Source organism: Hyperolius riggenbachi, chromosome 10, assembly GCF_040937935.1.
Source record: "Hyperolius riggenbachi isolate aHypRig1 chromosome 10, aHypRig1.pri, whole genome shotgun sequence".
Classification (NCBI taxonomy): domain Eukaryota; kingdom Metazoa; phylum Chordata; class Amphibia; order Anura; family Hyperoliidae; genus Hyperolius; species Hyperolius riggenbachi.
Window position 1 is genome coordinate 283,278,863 of NC_090655.1, and position 20,820 is coordinate 283,299,682.

At 47.6% G+C, this 20,820-nt stretch overlaps 1 protein-coding gene and 2 pseudogenes across 1 annotated transcript in view; all 3 read right to left on the reverse strand.

The window, feature by feature from the left end:
• Positions 1-1,801, reverse strand: part of LOC137537255 (zinc finger protein 850-like) — a 120,052-nt gene extending 118,251 nt beyond the window's left edge. The window contains exon 1 of the mRNA XM_068259344.1: positions 1,756-1,801. The gene's annotated coding sequence lies outside the window, so the exon portion shown is untranslated. The remainder of the gene's footprint in view (positions 1-1,755) is intronic.
• A 7,345-nt stretch (positions 1,802-9,146) lies between these two features.
• On the reverse strand, positions 9,147-10,204 carry LOC137537256 (piwi-like protein 2; annotated as a pseudogene).
• Positions 10,205-16,841: 6,637 nt separating this feature from the next.
• LOC137537367 (U2 spliceosomal RNA) lies at positions 16,842-17,013 on the reverse strand (annotated as a pseudogene).
• Between the last annotated feature and the right edge of the window lie 3,807 nt (positions 17,014-20,820).

Consider the following 20,820-nt stretch of genomic DNA (forward strand, 5'->3'; position numbering starts at 1 on the left):
CCATGTCTGTACTAATCCCCCCACTGCTCCCCCATACCCATGTCTGTACTAATCCCCCCACTGCTCCCCCATACCCATGTCTGTACTAATCCCCCCACTGCTCCCCCATACCCATGTCTGTACTAATCCCCCCACTGCTCCCCCATACCCATGTCTGTACTAATCCCCCCACTGCTCCCCCATACCCATGTCTGTACTAATCTCCCCACTGCTCCCCATACCCATGTCTGTACTGATCTCCCCACTGCATCCCCATACCCATGTCTGTACTAATCCCCCCACTGCTCCCCATACCCATGTCTGTACTAATCCCCCCACTGCTCCCCCATACCCATGTCTGTACTAATCCCCCACTGCTTCCCCATACCCATGTCTGTACTAATCTCCCCACTGCTCCCCATGTCTGTACTAATCTCCCCACTGCCCCCCCATACCCATGTCTGTACTAATCCCCCACTGCTCCCCCATACCCATGTCTGTACTAATCTCCCCACTGCTCCCCCATACCCATGTCTGTACTAATCCCCCGGCTCCCCCATACCCATGTCTGTACTAATCCCCCACTGCTCCCCCATACCCATGTCTGTACTGATCTCCCCACTGCTCCCCATACCCATGTCTGTACTAATCCCCCCACTGCTCCCCCATACCCATGTCTGTACTAATCCCCCGGCTCCCCCATACCCATGTCTGTACTAATCTCCCCACTGCTGCCCCATACCCATGTCTGTACTAATCTCCCCACTGCTGCCCCATACCCATGTCTGTACTAATCCCCCGGCTCCACCATACTTATGTCTGTACTAATGCCCCCACTGCTGCCCCATACCCATGTCTGTACTAATCCCCCACTGCTCCCCCATACCCATGTCTGTACTGATCTCCCCACTGCTTCCCCATACTCATGTCTGTACTAATCTCCCCACTGCTCCCCCATACCCATGCCTGTACTAATCCTCCCACTGCTCCCCCATACCCATGTCTGTACTGATCTCCCCACTGCTTCCCCATACTCATGTCTGTACTAATCTCCCCACTGCTCCCCCATACCCATGCCTGTACTAATCCCCCCACTGCTCCCCCATACCCATGTCTGTACTGATCTCCCCACTGCTCCCCCATACCCATGTCTGTACTAATCCCCCCACTGCTCCCCCATACCCATGTCTGTACTAATCTCCCCACTGCTCCCCATACCCATGTCTGTACTAATCTCCCCACTGCTCCCCCATACCCATGTCTGTACTAATCCCCCCACTGCTCCCCCATACCCATGTCTGTACTAATCCCCCACTGCTCCCCATACCCATATCTGTACTAATCTCCCCACTGCTCCCCCATACCCATGTCTGTACTGATCTCCCCACTGCTCCCCCATACCCATGTCTGTACTAATCCCCCACTGCTCCTACATACCCATGTCTGTACTGATCTCCCCACTGCTTCCCCCATACCCATGTCTGTACTAATCCCCCCACTGCTCCCCCATACCCATGTCTGTACTAATCCCCCACTGCTCCCCCATACCCATGTCTGTACTAATTCCCCCACTGCTCCCCCATACCCATGTCTGTACTAATCCCCCCACTGCTCCCCATACCCATGTCTGTACTGATCTCCCCACTGCTCCCCCATACCCATGTCTGTACTAATCCCCCCACTGCTCCCCCATACCCCTGCAACGTATCCCACAACCTGTGCATTGCCCAACAGGCATAAATTAGCTAGTATATAACAACAATCTCACAATCTTACCTCTTGCAGCCACGTGTTCTTCCTGCAACTAGTACTTCTCCGGCTGTTACATCACTTCCTTTCTTCGGCTTAATTACTTCCTGCCTGTGTGATCAGCATCTTGTGGTGAATAAGCTAACTGCAGCCTCTGTGGATTCATCTCCACTCAGCCTATTATTATTGTTACTATTATTTTCTGTTGCTGCTGAACATCCCCATCTACAGACACATCACATAAAGTAATAATTCATTATTATTATTATTACTCAGACTAGAGATGTAGAGCTGCCAATGGATGTGGCTCCATAGTTATTGGAAATGTCAGTTTCTTGCACCAGGCTGGGAGGAAGAGGCAGAATTACTTATTCACATCTATGTAGGTCTGGAATTTGTCTATATGGGTGTCTGGGATAAATGTGTGGCCCTTATCAAAGATGTTTTTATTTTCCTAAGTTGATGTGATGTTGCCCATCTCAAAAGTACCTGCATGTGGGAGCGGGAGCACGGTGGGGAAGTGGTTAGTGCTCTCGCCTTACAAGGAGTTTGTATGTTCTCCCTGTGTCTGTGTGGGTTTCCTCCTGGCTCTCCACTTTCCTCACACCCCCGAAAAACATACAGATAAGTTAATTGGCTTTCCCCTAAATTGGCCCAAGACTACAACACATACACTACACAATACATACATAGACATATGACTGTGGAAGTGCTTAGATTATGAGCCCCTCTGTGGGACAGTCAGTCAGTCAGTGTACTCTGTACACCACTACATAATACGTTGGTGCTATATAATTAAACCTCCTGGCGGTCTATTAAAAACCACCAGGGGGCAGCGCAGCAGGTTTTTTTTATTTTTTTTTTAAATCATGTAGCGAACTTAGGCCTCGCTACATGACAGCTGCTGTGCAGCAGCATCCCCCCACCTTCTTCGATCGCCGCCGGCGATAAAGCCCGTCCGGAAATCCCGTTCTGAACGGGATTTCCATTAGGGCTTCCCCTGTCGCCATGGTGACGGGCGGGATGACGTCACCGACGTCATCGACGTTGTGACGTCAAAGGGAGTCCCGATCCACCCCTCAGTGCTGCCTGACACTGATTGGCCAGGCAGCGCATGGGGCCTGGGGGGAGGGGGGCGGTGCAGCGGGTAGCGGCAAATCGGTGTGGAGTGGCGGCAATCAGTGTGCACACTCAGCTAGCAAAGTGCTAGCTGCTTGTAGCAAAAAAAAAAATTATGCAAATCGGCCCAGCAGGGCCTGAGAAATCCTCCTGCGCTGCCAGGAGGGTTAAATAAAAAATGTTTAGTGTTTACTCTTTATCTTTTTTGATCTGGCGTGTAATTTCCTCCCTCCCCTTCTTCCTCGTCGTCTCGGTATCATTTCCTTCCCCATACCTCTCCATACTCCCAACGATCATTTTTTGGGGTGTGTGGGGATCAGAGGTGGAGGGGGCTGTTTTGGTCGTGGTTTGTAGTATGGTTGTGGTCCTTCTGGTCTGCTGGGACATGAGGTGTCCTCCACGGAGGTGGTCTGTAACATGGACCTCCATGAAAAGGAGTATGAGTATTCCAGACCTATATAGATTTGAATAAATATATTAGGAATATTAACATCAAAAGAAGCTTTCTGCAACAAGGAGCCCCATATGCAATAATCAATCACCTCCTGCATACCAGCACACACATTTACACAATCCATCTTCCTTCAATCCAAACACAATGAGCAATAAATATATAGATGTTTTTAAGAAGGTGGTTTCTGATGAATTTGATGGGATCACTGTCAAAACAAACCACTACCAGAAGCCAAATTTTACTGGGGAAGACCATCAGTCATTGAAAGAAATGGGCACCAATGATTCTGTTAAAGGGAACCTAAACTGAGAAGGATATGGACTTTTCCTTTTAAAATAATACCAGTTGCCTGACTCTCCTGCTGATCCTGTGTCTCTAATACTTTTAGCCACAGCCCCTCAACAAGCATGCAGATCAGGTGCTCTGACTGAAGTCAGACTGGATTAGCTGCATGCTTGTTTCAGGTCTGAGATCCAAATTCTACTGCAGCAAATAGATAAGCAGGACTGACAAGCAACTGGTATGGATTAAAAGGAAACATCCATATCCCTCTCAGTTTAGGTTCCCTTTAAAGCAGAAGATTGGGGGTGGGGGGGTGGTTTGGGAAAAACAAGCATATATCAAAGAGATTAAATAACTATTCGAGGACACCACCACATATAAAGCACTAAAAGGGGATCCCACCTCTGCATAAGACAGGACCGCAAGAGTAACCAATAGCACATGAACCCCCCACCCTGTATCCCAACAAGGGATACTTGTTCCCAAAACTACATCACGCCCCTGATAACTAAGTCCCGATTGACGAAACCGGTAGGGCGGAGCTTAGACGCGGAAGAGAGGACGGCTGGAATACGGCGGCTTGGCGTGTGTGGGCAGTAGAGATGTCGCGAACCTCCGATTTTCGGTTCGCGAACCCTGTTCGCGAACCTTCGCGGAAGGTTCGGTTCGCGTAAAAGTTCGCGAACCGTAATAGACTTCAATGGGGATGCGAACTTTGAAAAATAGAAAAAATTATGCTGGCCACAAAAGTGATGGAAAAGATGTTTCAAGGGGTCTAACACCTGGAGGGGGGCATGGCGGAGTGCGATACATGCCCAAAGTCCCGGGAAAAAATCTGGATGTGACGCAAAGCAGCGTTTTAAGGGCAGAAATTACATTGAATGCTAAATTGCAGGCCTAAAGTGCTTTCAAACATCTTGCATGTGTATACATCAATTAGGGAGTGTAATTAGTGCACTGCTTCACACTAACACACCAAACTCACTGTGTAACGCACCACAAACAGCTGTTTGCGTAGTGACGGCCGTGCTGGACTGATGCGCAACATGGCCAGAGTGCAGGCCGTGGCAGTTTTCCAGCCCATATGGTCGCCGGGCTGTGGTAGCTCAATGATAGAACAACAGTGACTGTCCAGCTGATCAAATTTGGTCTGTCCACAATGAAGCAGCAACCTTATTATCTTCTTGTATCTAGGTAGGCATAGGTAGGAGTCCCAGTATAGGTAGGTAGGCATAGGTAGGTGCCTCAGTAGTTAGCTAGGCATAGGTAGGAGACCCAGTATAGGTAGGTAGGCATAGGTAGGTGTCCCAGTAGTTAGCTAGGCATAGGTAGGTGCCTCAGTAGTTAGCTAGGCATAGGTAGGAGACCCATTATAGGTAGGTAGGCATCAGTAGGTGTCCCAGTATAGGTAGGTAGGCATAGGTAGGTGCCTCAGTAGTTAGCTAGGCATAGGTAGGAGACCCAGTATAGGTCAGTAGGCATAGGTAGGAGACCCAGTATAGGTAGGTAGGCATAGGTAGGAGTCCCAGTATAGGTAGGTAGGCATAGGTAGGTGCCTCAGTAGTTAGCTAGGCATAGGTAGGAGACCCAGTATAGGTAGGTAGGCATAGGTAGGTGCCTCAGTAGTTAGCTAGGCATAGGTAGGAGACCCAGTATAGGTAGGTAGGCATAGGTAGGAGACCCAGTATAGGTAGGTAGGCATAGGTAGGTGCCTCAGTAGTTAGCTAGGCATAGGTAGGAGACCCAGTATAGGTAGGTAGCCATAGGTAGGAGACCCAGTATAGGTAGGTAGGCATAGGTAGGTGTCCCAACAATCAGCCAGGAGCAAGCCAAGAGCCTAACTAATCTTTCCCTAGAAGAAACAATCTGCAGCAGCTGTCCCTAGTCTGTCTAGCAGGCACACGAGTGAGTGTCATGGCCAGCGAGGCTGCCTTATATAAGTAGGGGTGGGGCTCCAGGGCTTAGTGTAGCCTGAATGGCTACAATGTGCCTGCTGACAGTGATGCAGAGGGTCAAAGTTGACCCTCATAGTGCATTATGGGGCGAATCAAACCTCCGCAAAAGTTCGCCTGCTGCAGGCGAACGCGAACCCCCAAAGTTCACCTGGAACCGTTCGCCGGCGAACCGTTCGCTACATCTCTAGCACTGGGCAGCGCACGGATTCACGTGCAGCGGAGATGCCCACAGGAGAAAGTAGAGAGCCAGGCGGCTATAGCGGGGGAGGACCCGTGTCTAAATTACTCTGTGCGAAATACCCATCATGGGATATGTGAGTGCATTTTAGATTTATTTTATAATAAATGCTAGCGGGTTTTACACTATGTTAAGCGTTTTTATTGAGGTACATGGTGATGTGGAATCTGGCGTACTGAGGAAAAAGTTAGTCCATACATATTGATTGTGAGGTGGGGGAGGACCCAGGAACAGTCCCAAGGTGCTGCTAGACCTAACGGAGGTCTTAGAATCCGGTGAGTTACTCACAAAGGGTGAGGTGGTGGCATCTTTATGTCATAGCCATGAAGTTTTGAGAAATTTGAAGCTGATGAACTGTGGATTGTGGGCGGTATTATTGCAGGACGTAGGACTTGTTGTGACATCCTCTGTGATTTAATATTTTATGTGATATATAGAGGAGGCAAACAAGCTTGCTCATCTTTGGATATTATTGGTACTTTTATTTATAGGGTTGGTCTGACTGTGAGCGCTATCCTCTGTTGTTTTAATATTTATCTGTGTCCTGATGTTTGAGTAATTTCTGTGATGGAAGCTATTTAAGTCTAAGCGTCCTATTGATCGAGAAAACCAGTGTGTCAAATAGTACTTATAAATCAGATGACATCCCCCCAAGGGATCTGGAAACAACCTGGCAATAGAGATGGCACGAATAGTTCACCAGCAAGCACTATTCGGTGAAGATCAGGTATTCATGTTCGTGTGCACATTCTTTCCACTACTGTGCTCCAGGGCCTGTGGTATTATCACTAAATTGTGTTTGAGGTGTTGCAGCGTGTTCTCAGTGTCTGTGTGATAGTGCACAGACAGGGCACACTGGCACTGAGAGCCACACCTGTGCCCACTTACATTGATATTGAATAGTGTGCCACACAAAAGCACAAGCACAGTTTTACCACTAGTGCTCTAGGGCCCAGTGCAGGGACAAGGTCCTCCAGCACCCAAGGCTGAGACACCAAAGTGCGCCCCCCCATCCCTCCCACCCCAGCTGTCATACACTGATTGCTATTAGACTAAGAGGGCCACAGGGCCCACAACCTCCCCAACACCTTAATATCTAGTTATCTGACTTGCAGTCACTGCTATGTATCCCCTTTTCTTATTTCTTTCTGCTTCATACACAATTAGGAATGACAGCTGAATGAATTGTGCGCCCCCTTCTACACTGCGCCCTGAGGCTGGAGCCTCTCCAGCCTCTGCCTCGGCCCGGCCCTGCTAGGGCCCCTGTTATTATCACTGTATTGTGTTTGGACTGTTGCGTATTTCGGTGTGTGATACTACACAGCCCACTGACAACCAGAGCCGTGTACACTACTGCTATTGTTGCTGCCATATGCAGTTGCAGGCACCTCCACTGCATTACTTTTCACAGGCACAGTACCCTAATTAAAATAAAATGACAGGCAGAGACAGGCCACCCTGCAATTGTCCTCAAGGTCGTGCTGCTGTGATTTCCTGCTGCCCTGGAAGAATGCACAGTGTTCGGAGGGCACGTACCCTCTACCCTCAAAATTCTGAGGATGTGGTTGCCTGGCTTACACTTCTTCTACAGCTTCCACATGGAACCTCCTTGACGGTGCCACCATCCTCCTCCTGCTCTGCTTCTGGTACCCCACAACAACTTATCACCACCACCACAGCTGCTTCACTTGATATGTCAGAGGAGTTATTCACACATGATGCATTTAGTGATACACTTGGGGTCATCCAGCCAACATTCCCTTCAAGGTCTGCTGCTGCCACCACCCAAACGCCGACATTCCAAGGCTCAGCAGTGTGGCATTTTTTTGTTTGTGTGCCTCTGATACCAGCAGTGCCATCTGCAACCTCTGCCAAAGGAAACGGAGTCGTGGGAAGCCCAACACCCAACTAGGGACAACTGCTTTGCGAAGGCACCTGATTGCAAAACACAAACACCAATAGTATGCACACATTAACAAAAGCAGCACACAAATATAATAACTCTAGAAATATTTTTTTTCTAAATTTGACATACATGCTTTAAAAAAACAAAATAAAAAATAAAATAATAGGTTGTACAGTGAGCCAATCTGCTTGCTACCATCATAAAGTTCTATCATTACCTTCCCATCCAGGCTTCGGTACCGTACCACGTGACATGATGCAGCACCACGCTGGTCAGTTTACGTGAGCATATTGCACTAACTTAAAAAGTTTTTGTAAATGACATTGACTTTTTTTTCTAAAAAACAAATACTTTTTTTTTAATTACCGCCCAAGCTGGTGCGTTCAGTTGGTGCGTTCAGTTGAGAGCGCATGCAGCACCGCCACACCTAAGGGTCTTACAGACCTGTTACAGCCCAATCTCGCATGGCTGCATGGTTGCATAACTAGTTAGCATGGTGGAGCTCCAGGACCTCTGTTATCACTATGTTGTGTTTGCACTATTGCACAGCTCTGTGTCTGTGTGATACTCCACAGACAGAACACTGTCACTGACGTACAGGTGTGACCCCTTCTAGTGTGATATTATTGTGTCCCACAGCCCACATTACACAAGCAGCAGACTACCACCCTTGCAGCAGGGCCTCTGTTATCACTGTGCTGTGTTTGCACTATTGCACAGCTCTGTGTCTGTGTGATACTCCACAGACAGAACACTGTCACTGAGGGGCTGGGGGGAGGGGGGGTAGGAGGAGACCTTTTATGACTTCAGTGAGGAAGAGGAGCTGGCTATCTCGGGCATCCATCCTTGTTCAAATAGGGTCTTTCATGCTGTGCTGCCTGTTGAGGGAGGGGGTCCCTCAACAGGCAGCACAGCATGAAAGACCCTATTTGAACAAGGATGGATGCCGAGATAGCCAGCTCCTCTTCCTCACTGAAGTCATAAAAGGTCATAAAAGGTCTCCTCCTACCCCCCCTCCCAGTACAGTTCATTCTCCTTGAGATACGGGGGGTATAAAAATGCTCAAGGAGAATGACCTGCACTGGGTGGCAATGCTACTGGACCCTCGCTATAAGCACAAAGTGGTGGAACTGTTACGGAGGTCTCAACACTTTTAAACCCTTAGCGCCTCTTAATGTTTGTATCCCACTCTTAGTAAGCATACTGTGATGCCCGAGCCCAAGTTAATGCCACATTAACTGTTGTGTGGTTTATTTTGTATCCCCCCCCCCCTAAAAAAAAAAATAATAATTCTAAAATAAAAGATTATTTCAAGCTAAATAAGATGTGGAAGAGATCTAGAGCATGATCCCTGGGCAGAGCAATAAAAACAAAAGGGAACGCTATTCAAAGCAAGGTAATACTGTGGGTGATGGACAAAAAATGATGCCAGTTGTTCCCAACACTTAAAGAAAGAAGAGCTTATCACACATGGTGAAGGAACTGCCCGGACAGGAAAGCCAGCTTGTGGGCATATTTGCAGGGTGCTGGCACTCGGATGGTACTAGGCCAGTTCCAGTACATGTGGCACAATTTGAAAGCCAACCTTTGTAGATGGTCAGGGCTGAGGTTTGCAGTGCTCATTACACATATATAGTGAGTGGGAATGCCACATCCTTGCCTGACATGGTGGGAGAGTAGGAAGAAATCCACCCAGTCGCGGTTGGTGACGGTGACAGTGTGGTCCACGACGGTACCGGGAGCAGGAGTGACAAATTCTCCGGACACGGAACAGTACAGATTGGTGCTGATCCTTTTCTGCACTACGGTGACAATCATGCGAGGGGAATCATTTTCAAAAGTACCACAGCAGGATCTCCTAATTCTGCACTGTGCTGAGCTGTCCATCTGACACTCCATCTCGGTACACCACAATCTTCTCTGGCAGCGCATGATTTACCTACTAGTATTTCTGGAGAGCGGCCACAAGGTACAGCTTCAAGCCATCCATAATCTCCTGATGTGGAAGCTGAAAGACTACACGGGAGTAGCAGCGGGTCAGGCCAGAATTTATGCTGGCCACAAAGCCTGTCACTGAGTGGGAACTCCGGCCGGCATCATGGTAGATCCATACCGATCACCATCAGATTTTTCAGGGGAATAATGGCCACTCCTCACAGCTCTCCTCAAAGCTTGCAATTTATCTGCAGCTAAATTTTTGGTGCGATGCTTCTTAGTTTTGTTGGATTAGAGATTGTTTTTACATTCACAACTTGAGAAGGCGCAGGTACACAGCACAAGTTCTTTATGGCACCGTATAGGTGGTCTCTGCTTCCTGATATTATGATTAGGAGCAGCTGCACCCTTGCCTCACCTTCTACTAGTGACTTGATACTTTTGCTGCCAGTCTGCCACCCACTGAACACACCAATGGCAACTGGCGGGAAGCCTCCACTGCGTGACTCTGCAGTGGAATTGGTGACACCCCCACCACCACCACGAATGGCAGGCAGACCTGTTGCCAGCATGACATCTGCTGACATTTCAGAAACAAAAACATTGTAGAATTTTAGAAATAACTTTTTAATTTTCAATTTGTAAAAAACAAATTGTGTTTTTTTTTAAAATTTGTCATAATTACCTTTTTCAAACAAGGTAAACTTCAAAAAAGGAGGGTGCCAGACCGCGCATACCACCCGCCACCCTCTCTTCTCATTCTTCATTTTTCGGACACCATGATGGAGTTTCAGGTAGCCTGCATTTCATTGCTTGCAAGCCTTCCCTGCATGGCTCTGCTTGGAGTTGGTGGCACCCCCACCACGAATGGCAGGCAGGCCTGCCGCCAGCCTGACACCTGCTGACTTAAAGAACAAGCGACACCCATGCTAACCTAGAAATAAAAAACCACATCTATAAGTAGATAAATACTACTTCTACTAACATAACAGATGTATTGTGCTATCCATGTAATGATTCCTGTGAATTTTATGAAGGAAAAGCAGAAAATCTTATTCTAGGCAGTGGCTATCTTGCAAAGCTAACACTGACATCATATCCTCCCTGACTCTTCCCCCCCCCCCCCTTTCTCTTGCTCATTGTGTATTCATTAGCTGCCCTCCTCCCAGAGTCTTCAGACACTCCCACTGAGATGTATACTGGGAACTGCACTGTCTTTTTTTTCTTTTCTCCTCCAATCGCTGAGTCACGTCGGCCTTGCTTGTAAACACAAGTGAGCTGAGGATCATGTTGCAGATAGGCTAGGCAGGGAAATAAATGGAAGCGGAGGAATATATTATAGATAAAAAGAACCCCCAGCATGCAACTGTTTGGCACTGACTACTAAAGAGCCAGTGATCCTTAAGTATATAATAACTCCAAACCATAACAGCAGAAAAAGTTTTGCAAGTTTTGAATGCAGGATTAGCATCTTTATCACTTAATACACTCAGACCAGTTGCTGTTGAAATTTGATTTTTACGGTGACAATACCGCTTTAACATTTCAGAAAATTTTTTGTAAAATTGTAGAAATAACGTTTCAATTTAATCATAATCTTCACACCCATAACACCTGATCTGAAGGAGGGACCCCTTTATCAATGAGAAGGAAGTAGTAGTTAAGGGCCCCTTAAAGCTCTGCCCCTTCCCCCCCCCCCCCTGGGTGCGGTTGGCCCTGGGTTCCTCCTAATACAAGACAATGCTAGACCTTATGTGGCTGGAGTGTGTCAGCAGTTCCTGGAAGACGAAGGCATTGATGCTATGGACTGGCCCCGCCCATTCCCCAGACCTGAATCCAACTGAGCACATCTGGGACATCATGTCTCGCTCCATCCACCAATGACCTGTTGCACCACAGACTGTCCAGGAGTTGGTGGATGCTTTAGTCCACGTCTGGGAGGAGGTCACACCCACTACTGAACCTCATTTTGTCTTGTTTTAAAGACATTACAAGACCATCCGCCAGCTCATCAGGAGCATGCCCAGGTATTGTAGGGAGGTCATACAGGCACGTGGAGGCCACACCCACTACTGAGCCTCATTTTGTCTTGTTCTAAGGCCACTACATCAAAGTTGGATCAGTCTGTAGTGTTATTTTCCACTTTTGAGAGGGATTCCAAATCCAGACCTGCATGGGCTGATAATATACAGTATATATATATATATATATATATATATATATATATATACAGTATATATATATATATATATATATATATATATACACATCATATGTGACATTATGCAGCTTGTGTTGGAGTAGAACTGTTAATTATAGAAAGAGTCAGTGAGGGGTGCCTCCATGGGGGCGGCGTGTGCTCCAGCTTCTGCCTGTATACATCTTAGGGGACAGATAGGGATGGTAGAGGAAATTGCTGCAGGATTATGCAAATATAGACACTTTGAAAATTCCACCTCAGCTTTATTTGATTGGTCAACTTTCTGCATATATAAAAAGTTTCTGATTTCTGCATCCACTCAGGATTATTTGCATCTTATTGACCATCACCAGACTACAGACCTGCAATGTTACAGAGAGCTCTGGCTACAAACACTCATCTTACAATGGCCTCATTAAGTATAACATTGCAATTTAATACAGTAAGGGCTGGTTTACATGGGCTTCTGCTTAGCGTTTCATTCAAACGCTGTGGTTTTTTAATTTCAAGAATGCCAGCATTTAACAGCTTAGCTTTTAATGGCTTTCAGGAGAGCGTTGCATTTTCTGGGCCTTTGGTGGCCTTTGCTGGAAGTATATGGAAAGGCTGGGCTTTTATGGGCTTTGTTTGGCTTTCAGTGGCTTTTGCTGGCTTTCAAACGCCTTCTAGAAGCTGCATGTTGCTTTTCAGATGAGACGAGATGCTGGGATCACCTGCCAGGCTTTCATGAAAACCTGCAAAAGCTTGTACTAAATGCTCCCATTCCCTTGCATGGGAGGGCGGTAGATCCCTTTGTAAACTTTCAAATTTTTATTCGCAGAAAATAATTATACAATAAATTGAGCAACATTGACATCTGCTAAATTTATAAATAGGTACGCTACGTTTAATGCCAGCAAAACGTCAGTGTGAACCATCCCTTTATCTGAGTGATGCAGTTAATAGTACATCTTATATTCCATGCAGAGGAACAAAACACGTCACACTGTGGGGACAATATACAGCTGATATTCAGCACATTATCCAGAGGAATAACTTTATTAGCAGCTTTACTCACAGGAGAGACACTTGGAGACGCATCAGATTTCCATTCTAATAGGATTTATTTTGTTACATAACACAGAATCGTTTCCAGCAACAGCTTATAAAGACTTATATTCAGAAGATACGGTGCAGAGTGCGCAGGGAAGCAGTAACCAATCCTGCTGCTGCGCTCCTCTCCTCAGTCTCCAGTCATCTGTACACTATGATGCTCTGACCATCAGAGGGCGCCATCCTCCACGTTCCTCTTCCCCACAGTCTCCATCTGCAGCCGTCGAACATCCTGCCGCTCTACACGCACCTCTATCCTTCCTCGGCACTTCCTGGTTACTGTGTGACCTGACTGTGCCTGTGCCCCAGGGTAACGCATGACGTGTGGCACACATTCGCTGTCATGTCTCACAGTAATGGGAACAGCAACCAGGAAGTGCCGAGGAAGGACGCTGTAACTAGGAAAGGTGGTGGCATCGGAGGGATGTGCGATGGCTGCAGACGGAGACTGTGGGGAAGAGGAGTGTGGTGACTGGGGTCCTGATGTGTGGAGGACAGCGGCCTCTGAGGACCGGAGTTTACAGCACAAGATGACTGGAGACTGTGGGGAAGAGGAGTGTGGTGACTGGAGTCCTGATGTGTGGAGGACAGTGGCCTCTGAGGACCGGAGTTTACAGCACAAGATGACTGGAGACTGTGGGGAAGAGGAGTGTGGTGACTGGGGTCCTGATGTGTGGAGGACAGTGGCCTCTGAGGACCGGAGTTTACAGCACAAGATGCCTGGAGACTGTGGGGAAGAGGAGTGTGGTGACTGGGGTCCTGATGTGTGGAGGACAGTGGCCTCTGAGGACCGGAGTTTACAGCACAAGATGACTGGAGACTGTGGGGAAGAGGAGTGTGGTGACTGGGGTCCTGATGTGTGGAGGACAGCGGCCTCTGAGGACCGGAGTTTACAGCAGAAGATGACTGGAGACAGAGGAGGAGAGGAGTGTGGTGACTGGGGTCCTGATGTGTGGAGGACAGTGGCCTCTGAGGACCGGAGTTTACAGCACAAGATGCCTGGAGACTGTGGGGAAGAGGAGTGTGGTGACTGGGGTCCTGATGTGTGGAGGACAGCGGCCTCTGAGGACCGGAGTTTACAGCAGAAGATGACTGGAGACAGAGGAGGAGAGGAGTGTGGTGACTGGGGTCCTGATGTGTGGAGGACAGCGGCCTCTGAGGACCGGAGTTTACAGCAGAAGATGACTGGAGACAGAGGAGGAGAGGAGTGTGGTGACTGGGGTCCTGATGTGTGGAGGACAGTGGCCTCTGAGGACCGGAGTTTACAGCACAAGATGCCTGGAGACTGTGGGGAAGAGGAGTGTGGTGACTGGGGTCCTGATGTGTGGAGGACAGCGGCCTCTGAGGACCGGAGTTTACAGCAGAAGATGACTGGAGACAGAGGAGGAGAGGAGTGTGGTGACTGGGGTCCTGATGTGTGGAGGACAGTGGCCTCTGAGGACCGGAGTTTACAGCACAAGATGCCTGGAGACTGTGGGGAAGAGGAGTGTGGTGACTGGGGACCTGATGTGTGGAGGACAGCGGCCGCTGAGGACCGGAGTTTACAGCACAAGATGACTGGAGACTGTGGGGAAGAGGAGTGTGGTGACTGGGGTCCTGATGTGTGGAGGACAGTGGCCTCTGAGGACCGGAGTTTACAGCACAAGATGACTGGAGACTGTGGGGAAGAGGAGTGTGGTGACTGGGGTCCTGATGTGTGGAGGACAGTGGCCTCTGAGGACCGGAGTTTACAGCACAAGATGACTGGAGACAGAGGAGGAGAGGAGTGCGGCAGCAGGATTAGGTGAGATCTCTTCCACTGCAGATGTAGTGTAGTGTCAGAGTAGCTAGGGTTGCTGCACCTGAAACTATGGATACTGGAAGCCTGTGCTAGCATTTCTCCTGCGGTGTTGCTATCAGTGTGTGAAGAGTGGGAGAAGAGGGTTGCATTGACAAACCAACACAATGGGCAGCACATTGAACACATTTTATTAGTGGTCAGAAAGTTGTAAATAACTCATGAAAGAATAAAGTTATGTTAAAACCAAGCACACCATTGTTTTTCTTGTAAAATTCCCAATGAGTTTGATGTGTCACATGACCCTCTTCCTATTGGAAAAAAAAGTTGGATTCAAAATGGCCGCTATGGTCACCACCCATCTTGAAAAGTTTCCCCCCTCACAAATACTAATGTGCCGCAAACAGGAAGTTAATCCATATAAATGGCCCACCCTTGTCTATCAGGGTTGCTCAGCAGGACCCCGAATGCGAAGTTTCCCCGAAAAATTCGGGTGTTTTTTAGGTTTGCCGCATGCGAACCCGAACCCGAATGCTGCGATTCCGAGCCAAACCCGAATACGAAGCCTGCCGAATGTGCGCGCTCGAATTCGGCCGGATGGAGCTGTGGGTTCGGTTTCGGCTTCAGGATTCGGGGATGACGTGATTGGGCCAATCAGAAGTCCTCCTGCCGAGGACCTGGCAACCCTAGCAACCAATCATAGGAGGGGAGCCTGGCCCTCCCCTCCTGTATATAAGGCGGCAGCCATGTTGCGGAGCCACGCACTTGTGTGACTGCTGCTGGTACTGAGAGATTCTCCAGTGCTGTGCTGTGTCTGAGCAAGTGCTTTTCACTGCTAAACCTAGTGTTTTGCTTCCTAAACACCTCCTAAACACATTTATTATTGTCTTATATAGTTAGCTAGTATTTTGATTGTTTTTAGTCAGCTAGTGTACAGTGTATACTGTGCTAGGCTAGTGTTAGTCTGTGAGCAGGCTAGGCCTGCTAGCCTAGGTAGCCTTAGCCTACTACTAGCTTAGGTAGGTTAGGGATTCTAGTTAGTTGTGTACTAGTAGTACTAGTTTAGTTAATTATTACTGCTGTAGTCTGTTACTTTATTAGTTTCAGTACTGTGTTAGTTAGTTACTGACTGTGACAGGTCACCACCAGCATCCATTGTGAGTGACCTGACCTGTGACTGTGTGATTTTATTATCATCCGTAGTGTGTGTAATAAATAAGAGTTACAACACATACAGGCCACCACACCAGCATCCGTTGTGAGTGAACTGTGACTGTCACCTCACCTGCCCGAGCCTATTGATTGATTGCGTCTGACCGTGTGTGACCGTTTGTCAGGTGTTTCTTAGTTACCTGCGTGCGTGCATACTTCTAGCGTCTACTACTATACTACTAGTCTACTAGTCTAGTAACCGTTCACTAATTTTTTTTTCAATTTTACTGTGTGATTTTATTATCATCCGTAGTGTGTGTAATAAATAAGAGTTTTTTTGTTTTGTTTTTTTTTAGTTTTCTTGGCTCCTGTTGCATGCAACAGGAGTCCCGGGTAAGCAAGGCTATTAGCCCCATGCACGGAAAAAGCGTGAGTGCCCTAAAGCACCCCCACAAAACGTGCATAAGTAGCCACAGGCCCCACAATACAGCAGGGCCCTTCCGGTGTTCCCCGAAGGGAACTTATCCCCCTTTGCCATCGGCGCAGGGGGTACTAAGCATCCTCCAACCCGAGGGTTGGGGGACACTGGCGGCATCCTCCAACACCCGAAGGGCTGGAGGACCCTGGACTGCCCTGTGGTTGCCCACAGGGCCTGGGCCATGTGGCCATCCACATGGTCCGTGGCTCCCCCGAGAGGGAGCCAGGTGGGAACCGAAGTCCCCAGGGGACAAGTCCCCGGCGCCAGCAAGCTGGCCCCGACCTTGTGGCCGGAGTGATAAAAATTCCGCTCTCTCCCTAGCCAAAAGGCCGGGGAGCTGCGTTAGTCGGCTATGCATATGGGCAGTACAGACCAAAGTACCCTACTTCCTCCTGGGATCTGCCACATCCCAGGTTTTTTCAGGTGCACCTGGAGCGCCACTTCCAGGGGCAGTACGCCTAAGCAAAGCCCTCAGCCCTTCAGCTTCGATCATGGTAGATCCATTCAATCAGCCCCTGAGAATTATGAACCAGGACGGACACCTTTACTAGAGGACCAGAGGTTCCCATCCCCCCTGCTCAACTCATTCAAGGTTCCTTCCCCCGGGAGACCAGGCCGGGGTTCCCAGTAACATGCCTCCCAAAAACCTCAAGAACAGATACTACACTTGATCTTAGCCAAAAGGCCGAGAAGCGACTACTACTACTACTACTACTATACTACTAGTCTACTAGTCTAGTACCCGTTCACTAATTTTTTTTTCAATTTTACTGTGTGATTTTATTATCATCCGTAGTGTGTGTAATAAATAAGAGTTACAACACATACAGGCCACCACACCAGCATCCGTTGTGAGTGACCTGTGACTGTCTGTCACCTCACCTGCCCGAGCCTATTGATTGATTGCGTCTGACCGCGTGTGACCGTTTTTAATTGGCACCGACTTTCTGCCGCACGACTTACTTGTAGCGTAGTACGCTAGGTGTTTCTTAGTTACCTGCGTGCGTGCATACTACTAGTGTCTACTACTATACTACTAGTAGTCTAGTACCCGTTCACTATTTTTTTTTTTTCCAATTTTACTGTGTGATTTTATTATCATCCATAGTGTGTGTAATAAATAAGAGTTACAACACATACAGGCCACCACACCAGCATCCGTTGTGAGTGACCTGTGACTGTCTGTCACCTCACCTGCCCGAGCCTATTGATTGATTGCGTCTGACCGTGTGTGACCGTTTGTAATTGTCACCGATTGTCTGCCGCACGACTTACTTGTAGCCTATTACGCTAGGTGTTTCTTAGTTACGTACATGCGTGCATACTTCTAGTGTCTACTACTATACTACTAGTCTACTAGTCTAGTACCCGTTCACTAATTTTTTTTAAAATTTTACTGTGTGATTTTATTATCATCCGTAGTGTGTGTAATAAATAAGAGTTACAACACATACAGGCCACCACCAGCATCCGTTGTGAGTGACTTGTGACTGTCTGTCACCTGCCTGAGCCTATTGATCGATTGATTGCGTGTGACCGTGTGTGAGCGATTGTAATTGTCACCGACTGTCTGCCGCACGACTTACTTGTAGCGTTGTACGCTAGGTGTTTCTTAGTTACCTGCGTGCGTGCATACTACTAGTGTCTACTACTATACTACTAGTCTACTAGTACCCGTTCACTAATTTTTTTTTCAATTTTACTGTGTGATTTTATTATCATCCGTAGTGTGTGTAATAAATAAGAGTTACAACACATACAGGCCACCACACCAGCATCCGTTGTGAGTGACCTGTGACTGTCTGTCGCCTGCCCGAGCCTATTGATTGATTGCGTCTGACCGCGTGTGACCGTTTTTAATTGTCACCGACTTTCTGCCGCACGACTTACTTGTAGCGTAGTACGCTAGGTGTTTCTTAGTTACCTGCGTGTGTGCATACTACTAGTGTCTACTACTACACTACTAGTAGTCTAGTACCCGTTCACTATTTTTTTTTTTTCCAATTTTACTGTGTGATTTTATTATCATCTGTAGTGTGTGTAATAAATAAGAGTTACAACACATACAGGCCACCACACCAGCATCCGTTGTGAGTGACCTGTGACTGTCTGTCGCCTGGCCGAGCCTATTGATTGATTGCGTCTGACCGTGTGTGCCCGTTTGTAATTGTCACCGATTGTCTGCCGCACGACTTACTTGTAGCCTATTACGCTAGGTGTTTCTTAGTTACCTGCATGCGTGCATACTTCTAGTGTCTACTACTATACTACTAGTCTACTAGTCTAGTACCCGTTCACTAATTTTTTTTAAAATTTTACTGTGTGATTTTATTATCATCCGTAGTGTGTGTAATAAATAAGAGTTACAACACATACAGGCCACCACACCAGCATCCGTTGTGAGTGACCTGTGACTGTCTGTCACCTGCCTGAGCCTATTGATCGATTGATTGCGTGTGACCGTGTGTGAGCGATTGTAATTGTCACCGACTGTCTGCCGCACGACTTAATTTTAGCGTAGTACGCTAGGTGTTTCTTAGTTACCTGCATGCGTGCATACTTCTAGTGTCTACTACTATACTACTAGTCTACTAGTCTAGTACCCGTTCACTAATTTTTTTTTCAATTTTACTGTGTGATTTTATTATCATCCGTAGTGTGTGTAATAAATAAGAGTTACAACACATACAGGCCACCACACCAGCATCCGTTGTGAGTGACCTGTGACTGTCTGTCGCCTGGCCGAGCCAATTGATTGATTGCGTCTGACCGTGTGTGACCGTTTTTAATTATCACCGACTTTCTGCCGCACGACTTACTTGTTGCGTAGTACGCTAGGTGTTTCTTAGTTACCTGCGTGCGTGCATACTACTAGTGTCTACTACTATACTACTAGTAGTCTAGTACCCGTTCACTATTTTTTTTTTTCAATTTTACTATGTGATTTTATTATCATCCGTAGTGTGTATAATAAATAAGAGTTACAACACATACAGGCCACCACACCAGCATCCGTTGTGAGTGACCTGTGACTGTCACCTCACCTGCCCGAGCGTATTGATTGATTGCGTCTGACCGTGTGTGACCATTTGTAATTGTCACCGATTGTCTGCCGCACGACTTACTTGTAGCCTATTACGCTAGGTTTTTCTTAGTAACCTGCGTGCGTGCATACTTCTAGTGTCTACTACTATACTACTAGTCTACTAGTCTAGTACCCGTTCACTAATTTTTTTTAAATTTTACTGTGTGATTTTATTATCATCCGTAGTGTGTGTAATAAATAAGAGTTACAACACATACAGGCCACCACACCAGCATCCGTTGTGAGTGACCTGTGACTGTCTGTCGCCTGGCCGAGCCTATTGATTGATTGCGTCTGACCGTGTGTGACCATTTTTAATTGTCACTGACTGTCTGCCGCACAACTTACTTGTAGCGTAGTACGCTAGGTGTTTCTTAGTTACCTGCGTGCGTGCATACTACTAGTGTCTACTACTATACTACTAGTCTACTAGTACCCGTTCACTAATTTTTTTTTTCAATTTTACTGTGTGATTTTATTATCATCCGTAGTGTGTATAATAAATAAGAGTTACAACACATACAGGCCACCACACCAGCATCCGTTGTGAGTGACCTGTGACTGTCTGTCACCTCACCGGCCCGAACCTATTGATTGATTGCGTCTGACCGCGTGTGACCATTTTTAATTGTCACGGACTGTCTGCTGCACGACTTACTTGTAGCGTTGTACGCTAGGTGTTTCTTAGTTACCTGCATGCGTGCATACTTCTAGTGTCTACTACTATACTACTAGTCTACTAGTCTAGTACCCGTTCACTAATTTTTTTTTCAATTTTACTGTATGATTTTATTATCATCCGTAGTGTGTGTAATAAATAAGAGTTACAACACATACAGGCCACCACACCAGCATCCGTTGTGAGTGACCTGTGACTGTCTGTTGCCTGCCCGAGCCTATTGATTGATTGCGTCTGACCGTGTGTGACCGTTTTTAATTGTCACCGACTGTCTGCCGCACGACTTACTTGTAGCGTAGTACGCTAGGTGGTTCTTAGTTACCTGCGTGCGTGCATACTACTAGTGTCTACTACTATACTACTAGTCACCACCAAGTCACCACCAACACAGACTTTATTAAAGTTTACACCCTTTCCCGCCCTCTTCTACTTATTTTTTTTTTACTGTATTTGTATAGTGCACAATGACTGGCAGAGGTAGAGGTAGAGGGTGAGGCACCACCAGGAGAGGAAGCGCCATTGCAGGAGCCACTGCCAGCAGCAGCAGGTCTGGGACTGGTGCGCTGCCAGCCCCTGACCACAGGGAGGAGGGAGCAGAGGCGCAACAGCAGCGTGTTGCGCCCATCTTTGAGACGGGTCGTCGCCCACGGCCCATTGGGGAGAGTCAGGTGCAGGCTGTGGTGGAAATGATGGTGGGGCAGGAAGCCACCTTTTCCAGCCAGGCCTCCAGCACCAGCGAG